This window comes from Ctenopharyngodon idella, chromosome 14, assembly GCF_019924925.1.
Source record: "Ctenopharyngodon idella isolate HZGC_01 chromosome 14, HZGC01, whole genome shotgun sequence".
NCBI lineage: Eukaryota > Metazoa > Chordata > Actinopteri > Cypriniformes > Xenocyprididae > Ctenopharyngodon > Ctenopharyngodon idella.
In genome coordinates, this window is record NC_067233.1 from 27,344,124 (window position 1) to 27,354,123 (window position 10,000).

Consider the following 10,000-nt stretch of genomic DNA (forward strand, 5'->3'; position numbering starts at 1 on the left):
CTACAAGATGAAGAGCTTTGTGCTCCAGCACAATCTATAAAACAAGATTTAATGCATGGTCACAGGTTCACACAAAACACAATGTGCAGCCTGAGATCGCAACAAAACTGCATCAGAGTGGCAATTAAGAGCACTTTTAAAAGAGTCTTTGCACCCAATTTGTCTATTTAATGGAACACATAATTCAAAAAGTATGGCTTTCCAAGGACACAGCCACCTGTGATAATGGCCATGAATGTTTAATTGTCTTTTTTAAAGTAGGGATTGTGTTATAATGTCTGCAGCTTTTGTATCTTTGAGATATAGTATATAAAGTAGTTTAAAAATGTGCTACTTATTCCTAAATTGTTTAAATTAATGTTAATGTATAGTACTAAAAATGGCAACCCACGCACGTACTGGCCTGGGTGTTTCTAAAATAGTAGGGGCTGTAGTAGTTAAAGTGCAGATGTACAATGTAGGAAACAGTACCTAAAAATAAATTATATATATATATATATATATATATATAAAATACCACCAAAGTACCACCAAAACCATCACTATAGTTACTACATTTGTTATAGTTACCAGATTTTATACTATAGTTACCAGTTTATACTATAGTTTTTTGTTGTTGTTGTTGTTGTTGTTGTTTTTTAAATTACTTTAATGTTAGTAAATCATTATGATACACCAAAAAAAAAAAAAAACATTAAACCATGTCAATGCTTACAGACAAGATGTATAATGTGGAGGATGGCAAAGTCTTCATAGAAGGAAACAGCACTGTGTTGATCAAGAGGAGTTCTGGCTTTCTTGACTTAAAGGGTTAGTTCACCCAAAACAAAATTTCTGTCATTAATTATTCACCCTCATGTCATTCCAAACCTGTAAGACCTTCGTTCATCTTTGGAACACAAAATAAGATATTTTTGATGAAATCCGAGAGGTTTCTGATCTCCCTATACACAGCAATGTCATTCCAAATTGTTTCAATTTCAAGGCCCAGAAAGGTAGTAAAGACATCATTAAACCTTAACGTTATAAAGTGATGAGAATACTTTTTGTGCACAAAAACAAAGTAAAAATAATGACTTTATTCAACAATTTCTTCTCTTTCCTGTTAGTCTCCTACGCTGTTGATGTAGTAAACACAGTGCAGCGCTTCCGGGTTATAATATTCTGGGTTGTATCCCGCAATTCTGACTTTTTTTCTCAAAATTGTGGGATATAAAGTCACAATTGCGAGTTATAAAGTCAGAATTGTAAGATAAAAGCTTGCAGTTGTGTTATAAAGTCAGAATTGTGAGATATAAACTCGCAATTCTGACTTTCTCTCGTAATAACGAGTATATATCTCGCAATTCTGACTTCTTTTCTCAGAATTGTTAGACATAAACTTACAATTGTGAGTTATAAAGTCCAGTTCTGAGGAAAAAAAGACTTTTTTCTTAGAATTATGAGTTTATATCTTGCAATTCTGACTTTTTAACTCACCATTGCGAGTTTATATCTCACAATTCTGACTGTATAACTCAAAATTGCGTGTTTATATCATGCAATTCTGAGAAAAAAAAGTCACAATTGCGAGATAAAAGTCTCCATTTTTTTATTTTTTTTATTCAGTGGCGGAAACAAGCTACCATAATTTACTGCATCCTTGCTGTATAAAAATATTAATTTAAATTGCTTTCAAAAAAATAGAAGGTATTGACATCAATTTTGTAAAACTTTGTAAAACTGTGTTATGACACTCCTCCATCTCCGTATAGCTGAAACAGACCACATTATTGCTCTTAGCAATAAAGATCTGTAATGGTCAGTATTTTCTTTCCACTACATTTCAGTGTTTTGATTTATGTCCCTAAAAGACACCGACACAAACAAATGATACATTAGTTTGATATCTGTGTGAATCTCCAAGTATAAAAGAAGCCCAGAGGACACTAATTTATACAGTTATATCAAACTTCCTGGGACATTTTTTGAAGGTTATGCATCATAGGAGGATTTATGACTTCCAGTTCTACCCCCTAGATTTATAACTGCTGTTGGAAAGCATAAAGTATGAGAAGGCATTTTAAGTAAACCGTGACATTTGCGAAAAATCAATCAGCAAGGTTACAAAGGCGACCGTGGAGAGGGAGAATGCAGTGAGATGCCTGCAACGTAATTTGGCTTGGTATCAGAGGACCAATGTTCAAATTAAGGATCCAGGAATTTTTGCAGAGATAACTTTTTCCAAGCTTTCAGTCAGTCTCATTTCTCATTTATTTATTTATTTTTTAGTACTCTTTCTTTTCTTCATGAGTTGGTAGAAATGCTATTAAGGGTGACATACCACATCAAACTTCATTTTCTGTGAGCAGGGTTCAATTATAGAGGCAATATTGAGGGAGCAAATTGCCCAATTAGACATAAAAACACAGTTAAAGCATTGCGAGCGGAACACTTAAGTGGCCCTCCTCCTGCTGAGAAACCGAGACAAAGGGTCACTGGAAATATGTGTTTTTGTGGTTATATGTGTAGTTAATGCCCACACATGGCTTCTGACTTTCATTAGCTATCTGTAGAGAAATGAAAGATTGAGTGGTTTAACTGGCCAAATAGCAACAATGAAGTGTACCAGAAGGGGGAAAAATGGCATTGCAAACATTCCCACCACTGTATTAAGCTAACATCTCATTAAAATCTGTTTCCCATCTCTATACATTGTTACCAATTTTCAGATAACAAGAAGTTACAGTGAAATCATTTTCCCCCACAGTTAACATAATACTGTATATAGGCGTGACATTAAAATGTGACAATATTTCTCGTCGAGGTGAAAAGCTGTCTCGCGATATCGCCTTGACGGGGTATGAGGGTGAAATTAGCATATATGCCACCGCTTCGCTTACATTACATTACGGTGCCCACCGCAGCACCGCCTCCGCTGTCGTTTTGCTTTTTTTTTTTTGAAATAAAAGCCAGTTAATTCAGTTAGATAACAACAATTCAATTGTAAACTATTGTAAATGTCTGCTCTGCTCATTCAGCACGAGCTGCAGAGTCGCACACAGTGCAGCAGGAATCGCAGTTCACTGATCACATGACGAGAGTAAGGCAAGATGACTGACAAGACCATGGTGGAGGATTCGTTGTGCAACAGAGCCTAAATGTCTGATAAATGTCTTATCTTGTAGAAAGTGTGCTCAGCACCGCCTCTCCATATACAATGAGTACGTGCAATCGCGAATTCGAAAGCGAAAGTAAAACGCGAGCTCCCTGATGTGCACAAATTAGGCTACAATAGCCTGTCTCCCAATATCAAACGTATCTTAAACTGGGCTGTGTAGTTGTAACCACCTTTTAGCTCTGGTCTCTGTTTTGGTCTCTGTTTGCATTTTGAATATTGAGAGAGTATTTTGATCATGGTTGCACTTATTGTTTGCACTTAATAAGACTAAGAAAAAACTGTTACACAGCCTCAATCAGAAGTTCTGTAAGCTCATAATTCATGTACAGAAAGGTCTGAAGAGACTCGTGAAATCATATGGGAGAGAAGCCAGTCAGTTGAGTTTGTGGCAAAACCTTTTACAGATTTTGTATATTGTTGTCTTTCAATGCATATGATAATTCATGCTCAGAAAGTAGAACTGAAATGATATTCATTACAAGATTATTAGTTAAAACATTTCAAAATCCACATGAAGACTATTTTTTTCAGTCATGAATTTTGTCGTTGAGGATTTCTTTAAAATACTGTGCAAAAATCTTGTCTCATCTCGTTCTCGTAAATTGTTCAGTGGCAATTAAGATTCTTGGTTGCAACCTTTAAAATAAAGTTAGCACTTTCCAGGAACGCTTTAATACTGTTTGAATTATTTATTGTCGAATGTAACATTATTAATAATAATAATAATAATAATTTGTAATTCTCAAATAATGTTTATCACACACCTTTCAACATCTCAATGCCCTTGGCTTTTTCATTCAAATTATTGAAGACATAATAACAAAAAAACAAAAAAAAGAAAAAGAAAGAAAAGGGTCTATCCTCTATGGTGACGTGATGAAACACTCATGTGAAAATGGCTCCCTATTCCTATGTTTTCTGTATGTCTAAGTGAAAGCTCTTGCTCCATGTGTTTCTCCTGAATGAGGGACCCAGATTGCCCCGCTCCATTATCGCACAGCTCCAATTATGGCGAGTTCCAGTGTCCTCAATTACCCATAAACCCACTCCCCAGAGGAGGGAGAGCAGGAGGGCTGGAATCTCATGCATTTACACAAGACTGAGAGAGATGAACTGCAGGAGATGGTCCTGGCCCCTGTATTGAGCGATGTCTGCTGGGAGCCGCTCTTTTAGCACTGAACATTTCAGACCATTAGCGCTGCTGGGAGAGGAGGAAATTAGAGGGGAGGCATCACATATTCCCCTCCCTTCTCTCTCTTCCTCTCATTGTCACTGATGTCGCAGCAAACTTCAGAAGAAGAGAGTTGAGAGTCTGAAAAGCTTCAGTGCAATGTCTTTGAAGGAGCCAATTGATTTTATCAGGATGGAGTCAAGGAAATCATTTGGATGTCTTTTGATATTTACTATTGACTGTTATTATTATTCTGTGTGTCTGTCTGTGTGCTCAAATGTATCACCTCTTGAGCTCTTCATTTAAACTCTGACAGAGCTGATTCAGTGCTTTGAGTCAGATAACTTTATCCAGCCATGTCAGTGAATCTATCTATCTATCATCAACATGATGCAGTACTTATTAGGTAATATTTTTATTTCCTACTTGTTTTCCTGTTGCATTTCCTTCGCACTACATTAGGGCTCGTTCACACAGAATGTGTTTTTGCTTTGAAAAACGCGAGACACTGGCAGATCTCTTTTCATACTGAGAATAAATGTAGTTTTTTAAATGACAGAAAAGGTAAGAAGCATTTCTTGAGAAAAGAGTGTAGTAATATAATAGCTGCAGACCTGTATAGCGGAAATAACTTTACCCTGCGTGATGTAATTTCCTATTCTTGTCAAAAAAGGCCTATTGATTTAAAAGTGCAATATATGGTAACATCAACAGTTCTGTATTTCCGAATCAATTTCTTCAAGCACATTCGAATCAAGTGCATTTGGGGATACAGTTATTGTTTTGGCTGTGCACAAACTTTAAGACATGCACAAAGCAGAAAATATGAATAGAACACAATATCACAAAAAAATACAACAACTTATAGACAGGTCAGCCTAAATATACAATGTAAATATCTACAACCCAAAAGTTTTCTTGAGGAAAAACTAAATCACTTGTGCGTGTGTGAGTGAGAGAGTATGATTGAAGTAATGATTGTAGTGCAGAATTCGTCTCTGAAAAACGATGAGGATGAGACTTAAAAAGCATCTTGACAGGTGCTGGACAGTAGTGCTGTGTTGGCTTTAAAAAAAGATCTTCCTAATGCTGAGCTGACTTAGAGTATTCACAGATCTCCTTTTCACAGTCGCTGCTTTGCGCAGGACTCTGCAGTGGTTCTTCAATGGCAAAAGCACGACACTTTGCTGCCAGCAGAATTTTAATGTGGGCTTTTCTTGTTTCATCTCTCACCCAGCTCAACTTGTCTCGGCAGCCAATAAAGTATCATCACTGTCAAGTAAGGAGTTAAAGACGTGTTTTCATTTCAGACAGGTTACACAGTTTATAAACTATTAAATTGGCATTTATATTTAATATTTATTTAATATAGGCTAGGTAGGCTATGTCTATGCTTGTATGTCCGGGTTGGGGGTTTGGCGCAGGGGGAAATCACTGCTGAGCAGTCTAATTCTGCAGTGGTAGAAACATGGTACATTCATCTACATTTCCACATATGTTTTTCACTATAGCTTGTGAAAGTTTTGAGATCAGGCTGCATGACCCTCTCTCTTCTCCCATTACAAGGATTTTGCTAATGATGTTCTGAAATGCACATCCACATCGCTCACAGCTCCTCTACTATGCTGGCAGCAATCAATTTGTGAAGCTCCTTCCAGTTGATCATTTTACTCAGACTGTACAGCAAATTAAAATAATGTTTGTGCTGTTTAGTTCTGCTTGGGTGGAGTTTTTAACGCTGTCATTTTTTTTTATTTTTCTTCTTTTTTGCTTGCTTTTCAGATTTTAAATATCTATCTATCTGTCCGTCCGTCCGTTCATCCACTGTCTGTCTGACTGTCTGCCTATTTATCTGTCTGTTCGTCCATCCATCCATCCATCCATCTGCCTGTCTGTCTATTTATCTGTCCGTTCATCCATCTATCTATCTATCTATCTATCTATCTATCTATCTATCTATCTGTGTCTGTCTGTCTGGCTATTTATCTGTCCGTTCGTCCGTCCATCCATCCATCCATCCATCTATCTTCCATTCTTTTGTTGGGGAAATGGGGGGTATATGGTGTTGAAAGTATCATCTCTGTTTTTATAATGGACGGAAAAACAAAGAAAAAAACACCCTCACACTTTGGGAAAAGAGCAGACACTGAAAATCATGTGGAAAATTGGCTAACTATATATAGAAGGAATTGAGAGTGGTTTTCTTCCTATTGTTTAAGGCCTGACCTTTCTCCCATTGTTGAAGATCTGCAATTACAGTGCAGGCCACTTGATCCAAGCAGACTCTATTTGGGTCGCACTGAATTATTGTGGATAAATAAAAACAACCTCTAAATATCCCTTTTAGCAGCATTGTGACATGATTCTGAGGTTAGAGGGAATTAAGGCTGTAGTTTGAGCACTCATATTTGAATCAAATAAAACTCATTAATCACATATTGTACTGGCTAGTGAAAGCATTTCTTTGAATGCAATGCAGGACTGAACAATCTGTTAATGATGATGTCTGAAAATGCAACCTCAATGGCCGGTCAGGTTGAATCATTTTATCCTTAATTTCTTGGCTACAATAAAAAAAAAAGTTCAATAAATTAAATTGAGAAAATCTTTTGAAAGCCATTTTGTACATAACTTTTCAAGTTATTTTTTTATATATAATTATATTTGAGTTTTCATCACCATATATATATATACATATATCAACTAAAAAACAAAACAAGACAAGAACACAAATAGCTCAGTTTTATATATAAAACAGGACTACACCATAATATAACAGGTTAGAAAAAAATACTTCAAAAGGATAAAGAAAAGGATAAAAAAAAAAAGTCCATTATTTTTGATGTAGTACATAGGTAAGACGCTCCAGGGGAATCAACTCAAAAATAATCTTATACCAACCTTTAAGTGATGGAGATTTATCACTGATCCAATTAAGTAAAATATTTTTTCTGGCAGCAAAGGATATAATATTATACAATTTCTTATTAGCAGATGAAACAATGCGTCTATTTACCTTATCTACCCAACACCAGTGAGTCTGGGTCAAAATCCAACTGAGTATTAAAGATCTTTTCCATTTCCCCTAGCACTAAAAACCAATACCTTTGCAGTCTTCTACATGACCACATACAATGTGTTAAAGTACCTATTTCAGTTTTACACTTTAAACACATAGGCGATAGAGAGGGGTTAAAAAAATGCCTGTGCTTAGGGGAAATATGGAGTCTATGTATGATTTTAAATTGTATTTCTCTTGTACGTTTACAAACAGATATTTTCTTAGCATAAGAAATGTCATCCCGTGTTTCATCAGTATCAGTAGCTAACACTTCTTCCCATTTAGTTTTAATTCTCTATGTATCAGCAGAAGAGATTGAACATATAGAACCATAAAACCTACCCAGAGAATTTGTTTTTCCAGATGATAAAAATAATAATATCTCAATAGAAGACATTTCACAATTCCTAACAAGTGTTGTGCTATTAGAAATATAATGTCTCAATTGGAGGAAACGAAAAAAATCCTGTTTGAACAACTGATAGTTAACTCTCTCTCTCTCTCTCTCTCTCTCTCTCTCTCTCTCACACACATTATATATTATATATATATATATATATATATATATATTATATATGTGTGTGTGTGTGTGTGTGTGTGTTCTTGTATACATGGTTTATGAGGACAGAAATGTGTATAATGTCATGGGTATTACAACGTATTATGCGGATTATGTGTGTGTGTGTGTGTGTGTGTGTGTGTGTGTGTGTGTCTCAAATCAATTCCAACATATCTTTGTAAACTTCCTTTTTACAAATTTAAACTGGCAGCATGCATTGGAATTTAATTGTGACAAAACTTGTTCTGTAAAAACAACCAAAGAAAAAAAAAAAAAAAAAAAGTTATTTACAAATGAAAATATAAAAAGTACCATTACAAACATTACCCAACTATTCTGTAATACCAAGTTTTCTGTGGCTTTTTTTTTTTTTTTTTCTAATTACCTGCCGGCACCGACTGAACAGTCCTTTGAAGGATTAACCTGAAATGCCAACAATCTCCACTTTCTTCGACCGACCACTCTCTACCCTCTTTTCCGTGAAAAATGGATTGTTCCATTCTCCCAGGTATGATTGCATAATGCTACCGCATAGCGCCATTCTGCACCCTCGACAGAGAATGAGGTCATGTATGGAGAAACATGCTGGAATAGGGAAAGTTTCTCTGTTTTGAGCAGCTCCTACTGACCACATACATAGACTGCTATTTTCAGCCTGCACTTCTTAACTGATGTCAACTAGACAAAATATGCACAGACTATTTATTTGGCCCTGATGCTTAATCTAAAAATCAAGTAAATAATGCTGGAGAAGTTTTTTTGTTTTGTTTTGTTTATTTTAGGAATTCAAGTAATGCATCTCATTTCTTTCTTTCTTTCTTTCTTTCCAGTCAAACCAACAAGCACAGCAGGTGAGCTGAATCAATGCATTCTTTTTTGCTGCTCTAATAGGTCTACACTGAAAATTGGTTTTATGGTTTAGTCCCATTTTCCCTCTTCCCAGCATGCACTGGGTCATGAATTATTACTACGATTGTGATGTTTTGGTGTTTTCTTTACACAGTTCTTGGTTTTGTTTCCACATTTAGTTACTTGTTTTTGTGTGATGTCAGGAGGAGTTTGTTCCTCTTCGGAGTCAGAAATAAACAGGGGCTTTGGGCAAAAATGCCACCAAAATGAAAAAAAAAAAATGCCCCCCAAATTCAATATAAGGGAGCAAATTGTGGATTCTTTCCCACTTCTTAGAATAGATGATTGTATTGGCCGCATTAGTCAGGCAAAATTTGTGACAAAGTTAGATTTGCTTAAGGGGTATTGGCAGGTGCCACTCATTGATCGTGCCTCCGAAATCTCCACTTTCTCTATTCCAGATGCTTTTCTGCAATACAAGGTCCTCGCTTTTGGCCTGAAATATGCTCCTGCCACTTTCAGAGATTAATGAGTAAGGTGTTGACTAATGTGAAAAATTGTGAAGCATATCTTGATTATGTTGTTTGCTACTCTGAAACATGGAAAAGTCATTTTAAAACTCTAAAGGAAGTCTGTTCTAGGTTCCAAGAGGCTAATCTCACCCTCAGTTTAGTAAAATAATGTTTTTGTCATGCTAAGGTCACCTATTTAGGTCGGTCATGGAACCGTTCGACCAGTGGAATCTAAAGTTTGTGCCATCATTGATTTCCCCTATCCTAAATCTAAAAGGGAACTCTGGCATTTTACTATCATACTACAGAAACTTCTGTAAACCTTCTCAGATGTAGTAAAGCCTCTCACTGATAAACTTCAAAAATATGTTTCTTTCATTCTAACTGTTCTGTCAAATTGCTTTTGATTCTTTCAAAACGTTGTTTAGTAGTTTTCCTGTCTTTGCTGCCCCTGATTTCACCAAACCATTTAAACTCTAAGTGGATGCCAGTGGAACCAGTGCGGGTACTGTCCTACTAAAGAGGATGATCAGGGAATCGACCACCCCATATGCTTTTATTCCAAGAAATTCAATCAACATCAGTTAAATTACAGTACTATAGAGAAAGAACACAGGACATTGTGTTGTTGTAAGGAGAGAATTGTTGGTTTTTGGCTGTGTGTGTTTAGACAAATTCCGAGTATTAA